This window comes from Spermophilus citellus, assembly GCF_964194105.1.
Source record: "Spermophilus citellus genome assembly, chromosome: 8".
Taxonomy (NCBI): domain Eukaryota; kingdom Metazoa; phylum Chordata; class Mammalia; order Rodentia; family Sciuridae; genus Spermophilus; species Spermophilus citellus.
The window spans coordinates 101465337-101488260 of record NC_138189.1 but is presented as its reverse complement, the minus strand read 5'-3'; the positions used below and the strand labels follow the sequence as shown (position 1 = coordinate 101488260).

Genomic DNA, 22924 nt, shown 5'->3' with positions numbered 1-22924 from the left:
CCATAACTAAGTTATTGTGAATAGTGCTGCAATAAACATCGATATGTAGGTGTCTATTTTATATACTGATTTCATTTCTTTCAGGTATAAACCCAGGAATGATAGAGCTGAATTATGTGGTAGCTCTATTTTAAATGTTTTTGAGGAAATTCCATATTGCTTTCTGTAGTGTCTGTACTAATTCACATTCTCACAAAAATACATGAGGGTTCCTTTTTCTCACATACTCACCAACATTTGTTATTTTTTTCTTGTTCATTTATTGTTTTTTTGTTTTGATGGTAGCTGTTATGACTGGGGTGAAATGGAATCTCAATGCAGTTTTCACTTGTATTTCTCTCATGGCTAAAGCTGTTGAGCACCTTTGCCTATATTTATTGGTTATTTGTACTTCTTCAGAGAAGTGTCCATTCAGATTCTCTGCACATTTATTGATTGGGTTACTTATTCTTTTGTTGATAACTTTTTCTTGAGTTCTTTGTATATTCGGGATATTAATCCTTTGTCAGACGAATATTTGGCAGAGATTTTCTCCCATTCTGTAGATCATCTCTTCATTCTGCTGACTGCTTCGTTTATGTAGAAGCTTTTTAACTTGATGTAATCCCATTTGTTAATTCTTGCTTATTTCCTGACCTATTGGAGTCCTATTTAGGAAATCATTGAACATGCAGTGTCTTGAAGTGTTTCCCCTAGGTTGTCCTCTCATAGTTTCAAAGTTTTGGGTCTTATATTAAGGTCTTTGATCCATTTTGGGTTGACTCTTATACAAGTGGGAAATAAGGATCTAGCTTCAATCTTCTACATGTGGATATTCAGTTTTCCAAGCACCATTTGTTGAAAAGTCTGTCTTTTCTTCAACATATGTTTTTGGAGCCTTTTTCAAGAATAAGTTGCTGTAGATGTGTGAGCTTATTTCTGGGCCTTTTAATCTAACCCATTGGTCTATCTGTCTGTTTTTATGCCAATACCATGCTGGTTTTGTTACTGCGGCTCTATAATACATTTTGAAATCAGGCATTGTGATGTCTCCAGTGTTGCTCTTTGTGCTCAGAATTGCTCTGGCTCTTCAAGCTTCTATATGAATTTGACGATTGTTTTGACTAGTTCTGTAAAGAATGCCATTAGCATTTTGATGGTGATTGCATTGAAGCTGTACATTGCTTTTGGTAATAGGACCATTTTAGTAGTGTTGTGTCTTCTTATCCATGAACATGGGAGGTTTTCCATCTTCTAGTGTCTTCTTCTTTTCTTTCTTCAGTGTTTTATTCTCTTCATTATAGAGGTCTTTCACCTCTTTAATGAGGTTTATTCCTAGGTATTTTTTAATACAATTGAGAATGGGATTTTTTTCCTTATTTTTTTATCAGCAGGTTTGTTATTAATTTCTAGAAAACCCAGTTATTTTTGTATGTCAGTTTGTACATGTGTGTGTATGTGTGTGTGTGTTACTGAGGAACAAACCTAGGGCCTCAGAAGGCTAGGCAAGTGCTTTACTACTGAGCTGTTCATCTCCAATCTATGTACAAAATTTAAAGAAATCTTTCATTAAGAGCTACTTTATAAGGCAGCCGTGGTGGCATACTCCTGTAATCTGAACAACTCAGGAGGCTGATGAAGGAGGAACAAAAGATTGATGGCAATCTCAGCAACCTAATGAAGCCTCAAGAAAATTAGTGAGACCCTGTCTCAAAATAAAAAATGAACAAAGGCTGGGGATGTGGCTCAGTGGTTAAGTACCCCTGGGTTCAATCCCTGGAACAACAAAAAAAATCTACTTTTTATTTTTTTTATTTTTATTTTGTTCTAGTAACTTAATAAGGGGTTTGTAATACATTTAAAGGGTATCCCATAGAAAAATAATTGCTAGCAGGGCTTTAAGAAATGTTAATGTCTCTATTTATATCTGTCAAAAGATAAAATTATAACAATTTAGCTAAAGATCTTAATTGGCTCTGTTCACAATTTTAGAATCAGAAAACATTTCATTCCAGAAAATAGAACAAGTATTTTAGTGTGCTGAGCAAAGGAGGTTAGTATTAGAGATAGAGACAGGTTGAAGAAAGCAGAAACAAAAGAACAAAAATCAGGTTGGTCATTTCAAAGTTACTTTCCTCATAAGGGAAGGACAGGAAGACAGAATAATAGAAAAATAACTCATTAATTAACATCAGGTTATTTTAGGCTACTTTTTAATGTGAGGATTAGAGAAAAGGAAACTTCATTATCATTCCAATCAAAACCAGTGCGTTTGGGAAATTTGGCTGTCATCTCTCTAATCCTGATTAGTCAGATAAACAGCTTAGTTTCAACTTGGCAACAAGGAAATTTAGCATTAGTGATTCCATTTTGATTTTTCATTCTGGTCTGTTCAGAAGTTTAATTTAAAATAATGTCCTCTAATTGGGTGCAGTCGCATATGCCTATAACCCCAGCAACTTGAAAGTTGGAGGTAGGAGGATCACAAGTTCCATGCTAGCTTGAGCAATTTAAGATGACCTTGTCTTAAAGTTAAAAAATAGAGAAAGGGCTGAAATCAGTAGTTTAGTACCCTGGGTTCAATCCCCAGTACTACAATAAATAAATAAATATATAAATAAAAATCAAGCAATGTCCTCTTGTAATCTTTACTTAACATGTCTCTGGAGTAGAGGGATGTTGTATATGTGACATGATTTAAGGAAACCATTGCTAAATAGCACAGTGATTGTCAGCTGATCATGATTTAAAGGATAATGGAATCATCCTTTTCCTCCCAAATCTACTTTCTGTTGGGACCTTCTGTTTGCTTAATACAAAGATGCTGAACTAGAAAGCCACATGATTGCAAGCTAACCCTGATATGGTGACTTAAAGGTGTCATCAAAATCTTGCCACAATTCACCAAGTGTTGAAGTCTATTTTCACTCTCCTTGGATGTAGACTGGCCCCATCACAGACTTTTTTTTTTTTTGTACTAGGGACTGAACCAGGAGCACTCTACTACCAAACCACATCCTTTTATAAATATAATTTTTTTTGAGACAGTGTCTCAATAAATTACATAGGGCCTCGCTAAATTGCTGAGGCTGGCTGTGAACTTGTTATCCTCCTGATTCAGCCTTCTTAGACACTGGGATTACAGACTTTGACAAATAGATCGTGGCAAAAGTGACTGTAACTTTCAAAGTTGGTCCTTCAGAGTTATGTAGATTCTGCTATTGCTTGGAATGCTCTTTCTGGGAGGTGAGCTACCAGGGTAAGCAGTACAATGACCCCTAGACTACCAGGCAGAGAGGAAACCTCATGGAACCTTGTGGGCACTTTTCTTGGAGAACAGAGGTGCCTTTTTGAGTGTTAAGTTTTCTTGCAACTTCCAAGTTCAGCTCAACCACTGTGTGAGTGTAACTGAGTAAATGATGTCAAAGCCAGGGGAAGCAGAGGAATTGCCCAACTGAACTCTTCCTGAACTTCTGACCCACAGTCAGGAGCAAATAAAATGGTTGTTCCAAAGCAATACATTTTGGGTTAATTTGTAATGCAGTATTAGATGACCAAAATACCTGGGGACATTTCACTTCCTCTTTTACTACTCCTGTGGTCACTCTCCTGTGGTATGTATCTGTTTCTCCTCACCAGCCTGCTGAACCTGCTGTTACACCTTAATAAGAAGTTCTTCCAACAATCTCCAGTCAAGATTCTGGAAGCAGAAAGACTGATTGGATTAGCTCGTTTTCTCTTCTGAACATTTCATGATTAGATCATCAGTGCTTTGAATTAACCAATCATCCATTGGTCATGACTCCTCTCCAAGTACCCTCCTCTCCACTGCTCTCTTCTCTGGATCTGATGTTTCTATGTGTGATTCCCCTACACTTCTTTTAAATCCTTCTCAAGTTATGCTAATTTGAGTATGCTCTTTCTGGTTGGACCACTTCCTGATTATTCTTTTTTTGGAGGGTGTGAGGTACCAGGGATTAAACTCAGGGGCACTCAACCGACGAGCCACATCCCCAGCCCTATTTTGTATTTTATTTAGAGACAGGGTCTCACTGAGTTGCTTAGAACCTCACTTTTACTGAGGCTAGTTTTGAACTCACGATTCTCCTGTCTCAGCCTCCCAAGCCACTGGGATTACAGGCATGCACCACCGCGCTGGGCTTTCCTGATTCATTTTTATTGGAATTTTTGCAAAATGTTTAAGGGATACATTCCTAGAATTATTACTTCAAAAGGGACCAATTCTTAGAACACACCTATAAAATAATAGAGTGGTCTATGTAAAAAGTATGCCAATAAACCCAAAACATATTTAGAATTTGATAAAATAAAAATTCATTTTTTTTCATCTTTGGGAATTGAACCCAGGGATTCATTCATGCTAAAATAAGCTTTCTACCACCAAGCTACATCCCTGGCCCTTTTAATTTTTTTTTTTTTTTTAAAGACAATGTCTCACTAAGTTGATTAGGGCCTCACTGAGGCTATCCTCAAACTTGCCATACTCCTGCCTCAGCCTCCAAAACCACAGATATTTCAGGCATATGCCACTGTACCTATCCCTTTCCATTTTTTATTTTGAGATAGGATATTGCTAAATTGCCTAGGTTGGTCTCAATCCTAAACAGCTGGGATTACAGGGATGTACCACTGCTTAGATACTTAATGTAATTTATAAAGTTAACTAATAGGGATTTATCTTCTCTGTTGTTGAACAGTAAACAAGAAATTAGCATCATTGAAAACAAGACAGGTTTTCAAAAATTAAAACAATCTAAGGGTTTCAAAGTCAGTATTTTTCCACATTCCTGAACAGTACTTTTTTTTTTTTTTTTAAAGAGAGAGTGAGAGAGGAGAGTGAGAGAATTTTTAATATTTTATTTTTAGTTCTCGGAGGACACAACATCTTTGTTGGTATGTGGTGCTGAGGCTCGAACCCGGGCCACACGCATGCCAGGCGAGCGCGCTACCGCTTGAGCCACATCCCCAGCCCTGAACAGTACTTTTTTAAAAGAATAAAAACTCTGGAGCTGGGTGCAGTGGCGCAGGCCTGTAGTTCCAGTGGCTTGGGAGGAAGGAAGATTGTAAGGCAGGAAGATTGTGAGGGACTTTGAGTTCAAAGCCAGCCTTAGCAATTTAATGAGCCCCTAGGCAACACAGTGAGACTCTGTCTCTAAATAAAATACAAAAATAGGGCTGGGGATGTGGCTCAGTAGTGGAGTGGCCCTGAGTTCAATCCCTGGTAGTCACCACCACCACCACCACCCCACCCTCCATCCCCCCCAACCCCCACCACCCCCCTACCCCCGCTGGAAAAAAAAAGACTCTGGAAATGCTGACAGGTCATACATTTTATGGATCAAAATATCCTTTCAAAAAGAAAGTAAAATAAAATTTGAAAATCCACTTAACACCAAAACTGACTGCACTAGTTTTATATGATTGATTTGTAAGGTTGATCTTTACTGCAAAGAACTGTTAACTAGTTCTAGGAAGAAAATTACATTAATGTCTTTCTAGCCAGAAGTGGTGGCACACACCTTTAATCCCAGCAACTCAGGAGGCTGAAGCAGGAGGATCATAGTTTCAAAGCAAGCCTTAGCAATTTAGTGAGGCACTAAGCAACTCAGTGAGACCCTGTCTTGAAATAAAATATAAAAAATGAATGTGAATGTGGTTCAGTGTTTAAGCACGCCTGTGTTCAATCCCCAGTACCAAACAATAACAACAACTACATATATATTGTTGTTGTTGTTATTGTTTAGAAATATAAATATATATATTTCTAAGCAATGGTCTTCAGCACATATATTAATAAGAAAACTTACTCTGTGCCATTTTGTGGAAGGAAAAAAGTCTATCCAATAGCACAGGCTAATCCCTTAAGTACGCTGTTTGGGGAAAGCTTCTAAAAGCTGTTTTTGACTAATGGAAATGTATGTCTCTATTATCACAAACTATGATCATATTTTCAAATTTTTATGAAACAGAAAATCCAGTGCTTTTCCTTTTCTCTAAAAAAAAAAACAAACATTTCAATAAAATGCTTGCCTTTGTAGGTGTTCTTCTTGGCTAAAAAAGTTGTTCGTGGCACAGATGCCAAAATCCAAGCTGAAATGGAAAGTAACTAGAGTTTTCTGGGCACAGTGGTGCTTACTTATAATTCTAGTGACTCGGAGTTTTGAGACAAGAGTACCATAAATTCGAGGCCCGCCTTAACAATTTAGAGAAGCTCTCAGCAACTTATCAAGACTCTGTCTCAAAATAAACAATAAAAATCTGGGTGGATGTAGCTCAGTGGTAGAGCTCCCTTAAGTTCCATCCTAAGTATCTGCCCCGAAAAGTAACTGGGCTTCACAAATTGACCTTAACCTAATGTCATCACATCTTTCCCCTAAAAAAAAAAAAAAAAAAAAAGAGAGATTGCCTTTCTTCAGGAATCAATATGGTAGTAGTAATCACAATATTGCAAAATGTCTTTAAATTAGATTCCCAGAAACAAAAGCCCTTACAAAATCAGTTTTCAAGGCTAAACTCCATTTGTTTCCTCAGTGCCAACCAATGCCCTCCATATTTTGAAATATTTGGCAAGTGTCCAGAACACTATAACATTATGAGTGCAGCCAATTTTCTTGTGGCTAAACTTATATTTAGATTGTGGTTAAAATAGAGTAGGGAGTGGAGAGGTTACTTTTTAAGTTGTGGCCTTCACCAATACATATGAAGATTCATATGAAGAAACCAGGACTTTATCCAGCATGGTGGTGCATGCCTGTAATCTCAGTGGCTTGGGAGGCTGAGGCAGGAGGATCTCAAGTTCAAAGCCAACCTCAGCGATGGCGAGATGCTAAGCAACTCAGTGAGACCCTGTTTCTAAATAAAATGGGGCTGTGGATGTGGCTCAGTGGTCGAGTGCTTCTGAGTTGAATCCCTGATACCCGCCTCCCCCAAAAAAGAAATAAGGATTTTAAGAACAGTTACTAGTGAAACCATAAGAGGGTTACCCTAAGCCCCAGCTACCTATAACTATAACTAGCCACGGAATCCTGGTTTTGAAAAACCAACTCAAACAGTAAATTAATTAGGTCTCATGCTTACCATCCTCAGCTTCTGCTCAAAACAAAACCTTTAGTCTTAGAATGTTAAGCGATTACCTCATTGAATAAACTTTCTCAAGAGGGGTATTCCTACACCTACATTTACAAATCATTTCCTTTTTTGAAAATGAGTACGATAAATGGCCCAAAATAGTCTTGAGTTCTTCATGCAAATATCTCTTAGTCAGTCAATCATTAAGCAAGAATTCACCTACCAAATGCATTGACCAAAATTTTTAGGTCACTCTTCCACAGTAAAATATGTTGAGAATTATAAAAGAGGATGATGGTTGTTACTAAGAAGGAAATCACCGCTCTGGAATATTTATGGGTGGAAAGTAAGTAATAAACCAAAATATATGCATAAACTATTACTTTCTTTCTTTCTTTCTTTTAAATTTTTATTTATTTATTTATTTATTTGTTCCAGGGATTGAACTCAGGGGCACTCGACCACTGAGCCACATCCCATCCCCTGCCCTATTTTATATTTTATTTAGAGACAGGATCTCACTGAGTTGCTAAGTGCCTTGCCATTTGCTGAGGCTGGCTTTGAACTCAGGATCCTTCTGACTTAGCCTCCTGAGCCACTGGGATTACAGTCATATACCACCACTCCCAGCTTTTTTCTCATTTTAAATATGAGCTTTAGTTTACATGTACAACCATGGGGTCAGTCAAAGATATATGAAACCACCATGAATGATCATTATCAATAGAGATTTATTTCAAAGAGGAAAATTTTCCTCAATAATAAACTGAGACGGGATTGTTTCCTAATAATTCTTGAGAGGGGAATTATATTTAACAGTGATATATATATATATATATATATATATAAAAAAATCTGCTTAAATTTGTTGACTTCCAAAAATTGAGAGTCACCTAATATGTGGTAGAGTGGTGGTAACATTGAATGGGGAACAAAACACTACTTGCTTTTAAAGTTAAAACTTTATTTATTGTGGAATTTATTCCATAATCATACAAAGCCACTGAAAAACTGACTTATTTTTCTCCAAATTATCTTTCCTGAAAGTCTCCCTAAGAGGTATAGTATTGGATTATGTTACACAGTTATCCCTCACAGCAGTATGACACACAGTGAGTATCTTTTGGTAAAAATCTCATTTCCACAAATTTCTCTTTGCAATATAATGTAGATAAGAGCATTTTATTCACATCTAGATTCACAACAGACTGTCAAGAAATTTGATATTTTTATTGATTATATATATATATATATATATATATATATATATATATATATATATATTGAATAAGACTTCATGTTCCAGATATCTGCCTATGCAAAACAATTTTTTAGTGTTTGGGGGGAAAGAGGTTTGTATTCAGCAATAATATTTGTGCTTTTTACTGCCTTGCTACTAGAATCTCATTTAATCTTTACTAATTAGTTTAGTCCTCCATCATATTGTACGGACACATCCCTTAGAGTGAGGCCTCCAAGGTTTGCAGGCTTCCCTGTGATGTTACCAGTTTCCAAAGGAGGAGTGTGAGTCTCAGCACACAGGTAGCTTCACCCTTCAACCATCTTAAGCTGGGTATGTCATCTCTTGAGCAGTGTCATCCCTTGCTCTGAGCTTCTTTCCAGATGTTAATGCAATGTCGGATTTCCCTCATCACACATCCTATTTCTTGATCACTTTAGCCTTAGCTACTATTCTTTGTTCTCTCCATTAATACCAAAACAGTTCACCTTTGGGAGGGACATTAGGTTCAGCCACTGTGCTCTATGGGACCACAGGCAGCAATACTAGTCTAGCAAGTGCCTCCCACTTAGTCCACTGCCATTCAGATAGGATAAGGTTATTCAGGTGTAGACCTAGTGGACTAGGATCACCATGAGGCCATACAGCTGTAGTCACTGATAATTCCACTTTTGCCAGGTGGGGTGAACACACAACACACCGCTATCAGGCCCTTAGGACTTCTATCATAATATCCCAAAACATAATTCCTTGCTTAGAAATCATCTCTTCTCTCAGCACTTATAGCTGTAGCTCTGATCCTGTGACCACAGAAATCAGGTGTATGAGGGTGGGGGAGGACAGGGGCAGGACTTGAAATGATATAGGAAAGAAAGAAAAAATAGTGATTACTAGACCAGTGTACTTGTCCCTTGGAGTCATACCAGCATCCTTCTTCACCCTCTTCCCAAGACAAAAAAAAAAACCTTTCATCCTGTTCAGTCTAAGTATGGGCTCACACTGTGAAGGGCCAGCACTTCAGGCTTGTTTTCCCCCCATTTTAGACAACCACTGTTTTAATTGCCCAGTTCACTTCTCTCTTCTTGCTCTGAGGAGGGTATCTCTAACATTGTTGCATGTTATAGGTTGTACAGTGTGTCCTCTGGTCTGAAAAAAAGGACAGTTGGTTGTTCATGTGATATGCTCTGTTCTGCTTCTTGTGTAGCACTCAGAACATTTGCATTTTTCTATAAGCTAAGCAAAGCCCAGTCCAGAATTTATGTCTACTCCTGTCAGGACACCCAAAGCTACTAGCATCAGGTATCAGTTGCCTTCCCACTAGGGGATCTGCCCCAGACCCATTGATAGTCTAGGTCTCTTTTGCTGGACGACAGTTTTTTTCTGGCATTTTGTGACTCTGAGAGTACCAAGGAATACCCAGATTCAGCCCATCTCAGCATGGCTGCAGTACCATATCTACTCATTTCATGGGCCCATATGGCCACCTAAGGCAATATACGGGGTACCTGCTTGTCGATATCACCTCTCAAACCTGGAAATGGGTTCTTCTGATGGGAATACACATGTACTATTTTAATGAATACTTCAAAGTTCCATAAGACCATGTTCCACATGGGTATTGCTTTAATAGATCAGGATTCCACTGTTTTCTGCCTGACCATAAGACCAAGCCATTAGTCACTGCCTAGGACTAAGTAAAAACTCAACACAGGAGCTTATTGCTACCTTCTTCTATTAGAGTGGCATCCTGCCAAATAGGATACTATTCATTCACCCTGGAGCCACCATTCCCAAGCCCAGAAACTCTTGGGTGGCCATTTGAGAGTTGTTTATAGGGCACTGTCCAAGTGTCAAGAGAACCTAGGAGTTTCTCACATAGTGGTAGAGTCAGTAATAGGAGGAAAAAGGCTCTTCATTAGGGTATCTCTTTCTGTAATTCCCCAGGTAACATGATATTTTATTTTTATTTTTTATTTATTCATGTGTGATATTTGAGATTGAACAGGGGCATTCTTCTACTGAGCTGTGTCCTCAGTCCTTTTAATTTTTAAAAAAGTCTGAATCTATTTTTCTTTATTTAATTAATTGATTTATTTTGTGCAGTAATGGGGATTGAGCCCATAGGTGCTTTACTACTGAGCTATATCCATGGCCCCTTTTATACCTTATTTTGAGATGGGATCTTTCTAAATTGCCCAGACTGACCTGAAATTTGAAGTCCTCCTGCCTCAGTCTCCCAAATTATTCATATTACAGAAGCATGCCACCACACCCAGAGATCTTGTATAAACTACTTAAATTCTCTAATCCAAAATCCCTATAGGAATTGCTGAGATGTATATATAAGCTTTTGCCTAAAGCACTAGCCTGGGTTTTACATGGAACTATCCAATAGAGAATTTTTCCTACTAACAACCCAGTTTCCATTCTACACTGTGTGCACCCAGGTAATAGAACTGGTCATCCTTTAACATGTTTAATTAATATTGATCAAAAGGAAGATGTACATGCCCTCCATTTTATAATGTTAGGAAAAATATTTCCCTAGATAGACAGGATGCCCATTCCCCCCAAAACAATCAGGTGAAATAGACACAACTTCATTACCTAAAGCTTATGTAAAACTTTTAGTTTTTATAATTCTATTCTTACATTTTTATATCGTAGTGCCAGAAACTTCTCCACCCCAAGACCATTTTTTTTGGGGGGGAGAGGGGACCAGGGATTAAACCCAGAGGCACTTAACCACTAAGCCACATCCCCCAACCTTTTTATTTTTTATTTTGAAAAAAATTTTATTTTTCAAATTCTAAATAATATTTTTATTTTATTTTGAGACAGAATCTTGCCAAGTTGCTTAGAGCCTCCCAAAGTTGCCAAGAGGCTGGTTTTGAACTTGCGATCCTCCTGCCTCAACCTCCTAAATCACTGGGATTACAGGCGTGGGCTACCACACCTGGCACCCCAAATGTTTTTTTATCCTCTCCTGTACAACAAGCTTTGGGTTTCTGGTGGGAGTAGGGAGTAGGAGGATGGGAGGGAGTCCTTGAGCCAAGGAAGCCTAACCCTTAGGTCAATCTTTATCTTGATTATCTCAATTAATGGGCCTCATTATTGCCCCAGGCAATTCAAATAAGATTTCTCATTGTAATTTCTGACTTTTTTTTTCTTTTGTAGTAGTGGGGATTGAACCCAGGTGTACTTTGCCACTGAGCTACATCTCCCAAAAGAGGAAAATTATGATCTAAAGCAAACTTGCCTTCCAGGTGCCTGCACATATTTCAGGGCAAAAAGCAACTGACAAAAGGGGGCCTGGGTTGCAATGGAGAAGCGCATTTCTCTTCCAGACAAGAGGTGTTAAGTGTCTCTCACTCAGAGGAAGAACTAGTTGAACTTGATGCAACTTAAAAACAAAGAGGTGAAACTCTCACACACGAGAACCATTTTCAAATGGTTAAGCAGTTTGCCTGTAACAAACATCTGAAAATGCTCTCCTTATAGCATCTTCAGTTTGGAGGAAAGAATGAACTTTACTTTGTGACACTGACACCATTACAGGACTTTCAGTACAGCTTGAAGACATGGAGGTTCCTGAAGGGTAGGGGGGCCTAGAGGGTGCATGGAAGCTCCATGCCCCTTCTCCCATACCTCAATTTATTAATTTCTTCATCTGCCTTCTTTGTAATTTCCTTTATAATAAGTCAGAAGATGTTTTGTGTGTAGTAGGGAGGATTGAACCCAAAGTGTCAGGCCAGTGGGTTACACCTCCAGCCCTGAATGGTAAACGTTTCCCTAAACCCTATGAGCCACTTTAGCAAATTCATTGAACCTGACAAAGGGGCAGTGAAAACCCCAACTTATAACCACTTAGTCAAAAACTCAGGGAAGCAACCGGGCACCTGTGACTGGCATCTAAAGAGTTGGGGGGACAGCTTTGGGACTGAGCTTTCAACCTGTAGGATCTGATGCTATCTCCAGGTAGATATTGTCAAAATTGGATTAAATTAGAGGATACTGTTGCAGAATTGCTTGCTTGCAGGTGGGGAGAAATCCTTACACTTTTCAGAGTCACAAAAGTCTGTTGATTGTGGTGTGAGAGTCAAGGAAAAATCACAGTCCATATTTTTTTTTCCAACAGATTTGGTATCTATGAAGCTGGAACAGTCCTAGTCATGCGGTTAGAAGAGAGAAAGAATCAAAGGACGGGGATGAGGAGCCTTTGATTCCTGGCAGCCATGGGCTGATGACCCATGGTATAGAGCAGCAGTGGTGTGGCAGTCAGTTACTAAAGGTGAAAATGTCCCATGGAGTTGAGAGATGGATTAAAATCTTGGAGACTTGGTTCACCAATCTATAAGGAAATGCAAACTCGTAAGAAAAAAGTGACATAAGCCATGCCTTGATCATTGCTATCTGTAATAGCTAAAATGAACATAGAAAGAAATACTGAGTTGGGTTGGGCCTTGAGACCGGATCAAGCTCTCATTGTAGTCTATCCAAACTTGGGCCACAAGCCTCCAATCTACCCACCAAGGGGGATATAATGGCAGAACATAGAAAGTACCTCTAAGACCTTTGGTCACCAAAGAAGAGGGTCAATATGGGGTGAGGGCAAAAGCAAGAAAGTATTAAGCCCAGAGGGTATAGTGTGAAGGGACTATATTGTTTTGTAGACTGGCTTCCTGAGGAGCCTTTACTAAAATTGACTTTGAAAGGGACATTTAGGAAGCACTGTGGCAGTGAATGCACACAGAGTGGAGAGGACCTGTGGGTGGATGCAGGGCCCACTGCTCAGTCTGGAACCATCCGAGAAGGCTAGCTATGTAATGCAGATACTCGGGAGGTTATTCCTGAGGGAAAAGCCACCCCAGTGGAGTAGATAAAACTACTATAAAGTCTGTTTACCCTCAGAAGAAAGATTGACCAACTCAGCCTTTTTTACACTGAGAGATAAAAGGGCAGAAACTAAAGAAAAATTTAAAAATGATGGATATATAACATTCGTCTATTTGGTTTGTTTGTGTGTGTGTGTGTGTGTGTGTGTGTGTGTGTGTGTTTAATACTCCCTAGTAAGGAGTCTAACTGGAGTTTTATTTGGTCTCTTTACATACCTTGGGAACAAATATTGGTGGAAGCCATCAGCTGACTGATTATTCTTCTTTATGACTCCCCCCACCACACACACTCCATATTGGGGATTCAATACAGGGGGATCTACCTCTGAGCCACATTTCAGCTCTCTTTTATTTTTTATTTTCATTTTGAGACAGAACCTTGATAAGTTACTGAGGCTGGCCTTGAACTTGCATTCTTTCTGCCTCAGACTCCCAAGTCTCTGTGATTATAGGAATGCTCCATCACACCTGGCTTCTTTATGATTTCTCTTAACTATGAAATGATGTTTCTTGAAGATGAGTTACTCAAAACTTGTTCTTCATACTCTCAAATTTAATCACATCCTTCACTCTGATTAAATTCATTTCATGACTTCCTGTTGCTTTTGGGTTCTACTCTTTCAGTGTGGAAAGATATAAAACCAAAATAAACAAGATTGTCTTTTAAAATGGGAAGTGTACTGGACGTGGTGGCACATGCCTGTGATCCCAGAGGCTTGGGAGACTGAGGCAGGAGAATTGCAAAAGCCAGCTTCAGCAATTTAGTGAGACGCTAAGCAATTGAGCAAGGATATGGCTCAGTGGTAAAGTGCCCCTGGGGTCAATCCCAAGTACCAAAAAAATAAAGAAATAAAAATAAGTGGAAAGAGGGGCAGGTGATTAATTTAATGAAATATCCCACACATAGATTATTTTAGATTATCTTTAGTTCAGATAGATGAAGTGTAATAGTGGTCCACTTTATGTTTTGAATGTAGCCCTTGATGGTCTTCCACTGTAACTTATTTTTTTGTTAGTCTGTTTTTTTTTGGGGGGGAGGGGTACCAGGGACTGAATTATTTTGTATTTTATTTAAAGACAGGGTCTCACTAAATTGCTTAGCACCTCACTTTTGTTGAGGCTGGCTTTAAACTCACGATCCTCCTGCCTCAGTCTCCTGAGTCGCTGGGATTACAGGAGTGCACAACCAATCCTGGCTACAATTTATTTTTAAAAGGGACGTGTTTCGTTCTCTTCCTCTCTTCCTGCTCCTCCCTAATCTCTCCCCGTCCCTAATCTCAGGAGAAACAGGATTATCTTTCTCTCCCATTTTAGGCAGACTGTTCTGTCTTGAGTACACATCCATCATAGGAATGAAGTAATCCAGACTTTGGGTATGGTATCAGAAGATCTCAGAAATGACTGTCTCCCAAATTAACAAGTGAATCACAACTCCAGACCAAGAATATGTGGAATATAGCCTTTGAGTTACCTCTTTTAAACCCCCCTGTTCCTGCTGATAATCAGAATCATAGCCTTTGAGACAGGAGTCTCCTGGATTTCTCCTTTGCTAGCAAAGCAATAAACCTTCTTTTTCCTTTTTTTTCATAACTATTTTTGTTATTAGATTGGCACTGGGGACATGCCCAAGCTTTTGGATTCATGTGGAGCTCTGTCTCATCTCGTTCTTTATTGCTCCCATTTGGTCTCTTTTAGCTCTCCCATTAGGTAAATTCTTCATTCATGATAGATACTAAAAACTCCAGGCTTACATTCTATACTTGCAACATCCAAATAGAAAAAAAAAAAGGACAGAAAAAATAAAACAAAATAAAAACAAACAAACAAACAAAAAACACAGGGTGAGGTGGATCTTCTCGAGTCCCAGAACAGAGACTCAGAGTTTTAACTGGTTTAAGTATGAACATGTGGTCCAGATGTCCAGAATCAATTACTAAAGTCAGAGGGATATTATGTTTGATTGGCCAGGTGTCTCTCTGTCACTGATGACCTACTGAAGCTAGATGCAAAGTCAGAGATTCACTGAGCCACAGGAAATAATAGTGGGGAGCAAATGTAGCTCATCTGTGAAAATGAGGGCTGATTCCAGGAGAAACAGATTCTGGATAGGTTCAAACACAGAGATGTATTATGGCTCACTTCATTGCTGCACAGCATACAGGTATCATTTTGAATCCAGATTTAAAGTGTAGCTAGGTAAGTCGGGTCTGATGGAGAAAATGGAGACCAATTTACGTCTAGGAAATCAGAAACCACACCTGGGAGATTGCAACGTTAATGTTCCCAAAGCCCAGATTAAACACTTCATCCTAAAGAACTGTTAATGAAGCAACTCTGCAGAGGACTGGGAATTGCTAATTGATTCGCCCTGTCCCCCCCCTCCCCCCATCACTCCTCCCAGGCCTCTTCAGCCCACCATTTTCCACTCAAATTCCCCATTAGGCTTGCAGAAAGAGGGAAAGAACAACATAAAAGAGAGGAATGTGGAGGGTCAAAGAAAACTTTAGATATAAAACGGATAGGACTTCCTCATCCCACTGATTCCTACTTTTAGGTCCCCTTCTTCCTCCAAGAGAAGACTGTTTTATTCTTTAAATAAAGCCTGGCATGCTTCTCTGGTGTTATACTTCAATATTGGAGAAAATAGGACTCCACACGGGAACTGGCAGTATCATATTTGGAAGTCCCACTGAGATCTACACCAAGGTAAGCTCCTCTCCATGCACCCCACATCTGTTTGAGGTGCATCTTTCTCTTTCTTTTTGGGGGATGATGGGCATCTGTTGGCTACTTAAATGTAGTCAGTGTGACCACAACTCTTCAAGACTTGGGTGAAAGGTTTCCCAGCCTAGGTAGCCCTCAATCACCTGTTAAATACAGAACTGGCATGTTGGGTTCTGCTGAAGCCATTTCCTACTTTTCTGTCCAGGCCCAGACAGCAGCTGGCTGAGTACATACACAGTGCCCCTAGTCCCAATCTGCTTTGGATGCATGGAGGTGGTGAAGGAGCTTGGAACAATTGCAGGATTCTGGCTCTGGCTACCCTCAGGTGAATTCCTAAGGTTGCTTCTCTTTACACACACACACACACACACACACACACACACACACACACACACACCGCCCCAGGCCCTAAGGGGTATTTAGGGTGATCCTGTGGATGGTGGATAAATGGCACTGAGGAAAGCCTCAATTACATTCGCCTCTATTTGGACCAGGCAACACTCCCCCATATCCATTCCTTCCTGGATGCTTCCCTTCCTTGGCTCATCAAAAACACTAGCAATTCAGATTGCAGGAGTCCACCTTTAGGGTCTCTTCTCAGGGGAGAGGTCTGTTTTACTATCCTTTAAAAAAAGCCTCTCACTTTCTACTCTCTACTTGCTTCTCTGATGCTATACTTCAGCATTTGGGGGAGCAGGACTAGATGCAGTAACCAGTAACCAGCGGTATCAATTTTATGTATTTAAACATTAAAAACCCCCAAGTCTATAATAAGTAATAATGTCATATGAAAAAAAAAAAAAAAAAGCATGTGCTAGCACCACTAAAGGTTTATCCAGTCTGGGTCTAGACTATTGTTTTGCTCATATTGTTTTGTTTTATTTTTGTGTTTTTGTTGTTTATGTTGTAATTTGTTCTTATTAGTTATGCATGACAGTAGAATGCATTTTGACACATCATATATAAAGGAAGTATAACTTCTCATTCTTCTGGTTATACATGGTGTAGAATTACACCAGTCGTGAAATCATATATCACATTGGGTAATAATGTCAGATTCATTCTACTATCCTTTCTACTCCCATGCCCCCTCCTCTCCCTTCACTTTGCTCTGCCTAATCCAAAGTATGTCTGGTGTATTTTTCCCTAGCCCTACCCCCTTATTGTGAATGAGCATCCACATATCAGAGAAAACATTTGGCCTTTGGTTTTTGGGGATTGGCTCATGTCGTTTACCATGATATTCTCCAGCTCCATCCATTTACCTGCCGAGTAATAATCCATTGTGTATATACATTCTTCTTTAAGGCTAACTAATATTCTATTGTGTATATACACTACATTTTTCTTTATCTATTCATCTGTTGAAGGGTATCTAGTTTGATTACATAGTTTGGCTATTGTGAATTGAGCTGCTATAAACACTGATGTGGCTTGTCACTGTAATATGCTGATTTTAAATCCTTTGGGTATAAAATAAGAAGAGGGATAGCTGGGTCCAGTGGTGGTTCCATCCAAGGTTTCCAAGGAATCTCCATACTGTTTTCCGTAATGGTTGCACCATTTGCAGTCCCACCAGCAATGTATGAGTATGTTTTGTTTTTTCCAGCCAGGATCTCACTGTGTTACCATGGCTGTCCTCAAACTCCCAGGCTCAAGTGAGCCACTTGTCCCAGCCTCCCAAATACCTGGGACTAACAGGGGTGCAACCATTATGCCTGTCTTCCAAACTCTTATTAAAGTGCATTCTTCATGGTAAGGTCTATTATAAAGTGACACATTAAAGCATCTCCACCAAACATAATATACATGTATGGGGAAGAAACAAAATAACTACCATCAAAAGTCCTATTTGGGGCTGGGGTTGTAGCTCAGTGGCAGCGTAACTTGCTTAGCATGTGAGAGGCACTGGGTTCAATCCTTAGCACCACAGAAAAATAAACAAATAAAAGACAGGCATGCTGTACATCTACAACTACAAAAACAAAAACAAAAAGACTCCTATTTGAAAAAGGGAAAATGGGAAGTGGCATAGATGGTCATTATTCTTTAGCATATCTATTATCTTGCTGGACAGGAGTGGCAATGACTTCTTGTTCTGGCTTTAGAGGGAATTCCTGGTCAGTCCTAAGGTTGCTCTTGGATCTGTTTTTGTTGTTGTTTTGGGGTGTTTTGTTTTGTTTTGTTGTCTTTTGTTTGTTTGGTATGATTTCTCCTGTTGCTTGTCCTCTATGTCCACAACTGAGAAAGGCACTTGGGGGCCAGGTGTTTTTACTTTCTGGTTCTCAAACCCCTACTCCTAGTGCTGTTGCTGTTGGTGCAGATTAGGATCCTCACTGAGTGTTGCTGTGGGGTTGAGCAATCACAGCCCCCAGTTGATGGGTGTTTGGGTTTCTCTGGAAAACCAAGTTCCTTAAAAGTTTAATAAGCTCTACCATCTATTTGTTTTTGTGAATTCAGTGAGTTAGCAGCAAAAGCCTGAGTTAGTATGAACACCCAGTCCTTGCCTGTAAACTGCAAGCTTGTTTCTATCTTCTAACCATTGAACTTGATATTCTGTCTATACAGGGAGTAGGTTTCCATTTTTTGTTTCCAATTTTATTCTAACCTCCCCATCTTTGCTAGCACTAAATTTAGACAGAGGCAGAGCCCTTGAATTTCCAAACCTCAAACAGTAAAATTGTTTCTGACTCTTGGCTGGTTTGCCTATCAGGATAAGGGGTAAAAGGGATAATTTTTGCGGCTTCACTTTAAAAATAATATATATTTTTATTTATAATTTTAATTAGGTAAGTATGACAGCAGAATGCATTTTGATTCATTGTGTACAATTGCAGCACAACTTTTCATTTCTCCGGTTGTACAGGATGTAGTGGATCACCATATGTGCAGTCATACATGTACCTAGGGTAATGATGTCCATCTCATCCCACCATCTTTCCTGCCAGTGTCTTCACTTTTTGCAGATGAGTCAGCTTTAACTGCAATGTCTTTTTTGTGTAGAACATCATTCAACTTCACAAGGAGGAATGAATTCATTCCTGATTTTCTTTTCCTTTTTTTTCCCCCTCCAAACACATTCTCTCACCTCCAGCCTCAGTCGACACATGGTCTGGGTACTAAAATAAATTGGGTAGCAGTTTAATCCAATGAGTGTCCATTTCTCAGTTTTAAGAAAGAGGTCTTCATTGCCACTTTCCTGCCTGTATTCTGCAAACACTACATTTTAGGAGATTTTACTTATCATACTTCAAATCTTTATCATTAAAAAAATAAATAAATCATGACTCTTCCAGGTCAAAATGGCTAAATTTCAAACAGGCTTCTTTGGTAAGAGGAGTGTACTGGTTCACAAAACTAAAGTGACAGGGTAGATCTGCTCAGTGATGTCCCCTGGACCCCTGCTTCATCTCTCTGCTGCACATTCCTCTGTGCTGCTTACACTGTAGGACAGACATTTCCTTCGGGAGAAGTGAGTTTTCCTCACCTGGTTGCCAGTAGCTTTAGGTTGACACCCTATAGCATCAGCAACCCCAGCAGAAAAAGAAAGTTTCCTTAACAATATAAGCAAAAGGTTCAGAATTAGCCTTAATGATTTTTATTGACCTGGCTTGGATTTTATGCTTCCCTTTCCTGGGAAGGCCCGGTGTGTCCCGTCCCTGGCCTACCTTACCAGCCCCATTTCACTGTTTTCTCCTACTTACCATTTGGGCTCCAGTTTCCAGTCACTTCTGGCCTTGTGGCACACACCTTTCTGCAATGAACAAGTGAACAAGGTTCACAAGGCTTCTTTATTTGTGTCCCATTTGTGGGTGCCCAACCCTTTTTTAATTTTTAATTTTGAGACAGGGTCTTGCTAAGTTGCTGAGGGCTTTGATGAGATGCTGAGGCTAGCTTTGAACTTTCCATCTTTGTGCCTCAGCCTCCTAAGTTTCTAGGATTACAGGAGTGTGCCACCTTGCATTGTAAGCAAGTTTTCATTGAGTATTTAGTTTTAGCTCTTAGAGGACAAATGGTCTGTAGAAATTTTTTAAAAAATGGCCATGGTGCATGCCTGTGATCCCAGCAACTTGGGAGACTGAGGCAGAAGGGTTGCAAGTTGGAGACTTTACTCTGCAATTTAGCAAAGCCCCAAGCAATTTTGAGAACTTGTTTCAAAATAAAAAAATGAAAAAGAACCAGGATTTTTCTCAGTGGTTAAGCACTCCTAGGTTTAATCCCTTGTTTCAATAATAATAATAATAATAATAATAATAATAATACTTTTTTGGGGGGAAGTTACTGGGGATTGAACTCAGGGGCACTTGACCACAGAGCCACATCTCAGCCCTATTTTGTATTTTATTTAGAGACAGGGTCTCACTGAGTTGCTTAGCACCTCATTTTGCTGAAGCTGGCTTTGAACTTGAGATCCTCCTGCCTCAGAACAATACTTCTTTTTTTTTTTTTTAATGAATAAATAAAGTGTTTCAGTAAATGGGGAAGCTGAAGAACTACATCATGCTGAAGACGTTTTGGTTTCTCCAGTTGCATTTCTGCATCTAGTTTTCCTTCAATTCTCTGCCTTGTACACCAGTACCAATTTCTCCTTCTGTTAGTTGTTCGGCATTGTCTAACAGAGAAGATAACTTTAATTGTATAACAAGACATTTCAATGAGGGGAAACTTCGATGAAAAACAATTTTTTTTCAGTTAGATATTTTGGAGGAAGATGACATGGTTCTCAGTGAAAAGTGTTCACACTCTGAAACAGACAAGCTATTGCTAGTTTAGCCATTTACTAGCTTTTTTGATCATAGGAATTTATTTACTCACTCTGAGCCTTTACTGAAGATAATGATATCTACCTTGCAGGATTCTTGAAAGAATATAAAAGTAATTTATGCTTTATGCCCAGGACATACTAGGCAAGCAATGTTTTTATGATTGTTCTTGGATCACAGAATTGTCACTACAGCAGAAAGCCTGATAGAAATCACACCCATCACTGCACATCACCCAGAGAGAGACTCTCTCGCCACAGTAAGAGAGATGCATGGTATAGGAAGGAGACGGTGAAACACATCTTTTAGCTGTGTCAGTAACTGTGGGCTATCCACTAATCCTGAAAGAGTATGTGATAAGAATTCCCTCAGTTCTTGAAACTAAATCCATAATATACCTGAACCATTTAAAATAAAAAATGTAAAGAAAACCTTATACTCTTACACTGAATGGTTAGCCCTGCTTCTTTATCCTCTACCCAAGGTTGTAAGCAGAGTGATTTATTTTATCTTATTTTTCTGCATTGTTGTGGATCAAGCCCATGGCTAGGCAAGTGCTCTACCATTGCGTTACATGCACCCCAGCCCAGAGGGTGATCATTCAAAAGGCTGCATCTTTCACGGACTTTATTCAAGAAATTATCTTTTCTTTAAAAACTCTCCTGGATTTGCTGTCTCCCATCAGCATTAAAACATACTCAAGCCATTCCTATATTAAAAAAAAAAAATCCCTTTCTCAACTCACATCCCCTATAGCAGTTTTGCTATCTCTTTCCTCCTCTCTTTAGTCAAACTTCTTTAAATAGTTATCTGTACCCACTATCTTCACATCCTTACTTCCTGCTTAGGCTTCAACCTCAGGCAATCTGTCTTCTATCACCACTACTCTTCTGTTGAAATTTACTTTGCCAGAGGTTGTGAAGAATGACCCGTTCACTGTGTGTCCAAGGATAGTTCTCATTATTTGTCTCTGGTGACAAGTCATCAGCATATGGATCTGCTAACCAGGGTTTATGCCTCATGAAGCCTTTTCTCAATTGCCTCCCATAACACCTCACACCTCTGGCTTTCTCTTTTGGGGTTTCCTCTTTTTTTAAAACCTGAAAGATAATATTTTCTATTTCTCTTCTGGAGTCCCAGTTTTCCTTCTCTTTCAGTGTATGAGGTTATCTTCCTCAAGTGTCATCTTTATCCTAATGATTCACAATTTCCAACTCCACCATGAATGTTTCACGCTCACATATCAACTACCAATGAATATGAACAACCATTCTCCACATGCTATCTCTCAGGTGCCTCAAACTTAATTTGTTCATCACGGATTATTTTTTTATTCCTTCCTCAACCCTCCCACTCCTGCTCTCAGAATCTCTTCTCTCCTTGTTCTCTATTGCCAATGAAAGTGAACCAGCATTTCACTGGCCATGCAAGCAATGTGGGTGACATCCCTGCCCCTGCCTCTGCCTTGCCTTGATCTGAGATAGTTACTCTGCTCCATTTCTTCTACCTTTTTTTTTTAATGCCCTGGATCTCTTCATTTCTCCCTTTAAATCTCCAATCTAGAGCATTCTATTTTTGATCTATGTGGTTTCCACTGTCTCCTCATAGCTCTCCTAGCCTCTGCTAGTAGGTTTTCTCAATCTATTCTCCCTAATACAACCACAGACATATTTCAAAAGTGCAAATTGGATCATTTTCTTCTTTTACAAAACACATCCTTGATTTTCTAGTACATTTAAGTCTCCATCCCTACCCCTTACCATGGTTTACATTAGCCTTCATGATCTGATCCCTGCAAATTGCTGCACCATGATAGTATGAACTCTTCCTCTTGACTTTCTATAAAAGGCTTTGGAATTATTTTTTCTTCTAATATATCTTGCCTCTCTTATGCCCCTGCTATCCACATAGATGTTTCTGTCCACCAACTATGCTTATCCGACTTTCTAAATGATTCTTTTAATTATTAAGATCTCACTTTAAACATGACTTTCATTGGGAAATTTTCTCTACATCAAGTATGAGCTAAGACATTTCCTATTGCACACCAGCACATTTCTCTTCAAATATATTAAAATGTTTTGGAATTATCCATTTACATGTGTTTTCCACTTAAATATAAGCTCTCTGAGGGCAGGGGGACACTGCTTATTCAATACTATATCCCTTGATGAGGGAATAAATGAATATGGCATATCCTGGAAAGAGTAGTGAGCCATCACCACCTGTTTTAA

The 22924-nt window shown here is 39.2% G+C and overlaps 1 long non-coding RNA gene across 1 annotated transcript in view; it reads right to left on the bottom strand.

The window, feature by feature from the left end:
• Positions 1–12215: 12215 nt before the first annotated feature.
• The window catches only part of LOC308654795, a 28545-nt gene continuing 17836 nt past the window's right edge, over positions 12216–22924 (bottom strand). The window contains exons 2-3 of the long non-coding RNA XR_014023320.1: positions 19632–19681; positions 12216–12659 (exon numbers count right to left, since the gene is read on the bottom strand). This is a non-coding gene — a long non-coding RNA (uncharacterized lncRNA). The remainder of the gene's footprint in view (positions 12660–19631; positions 19682–22924) is intronic.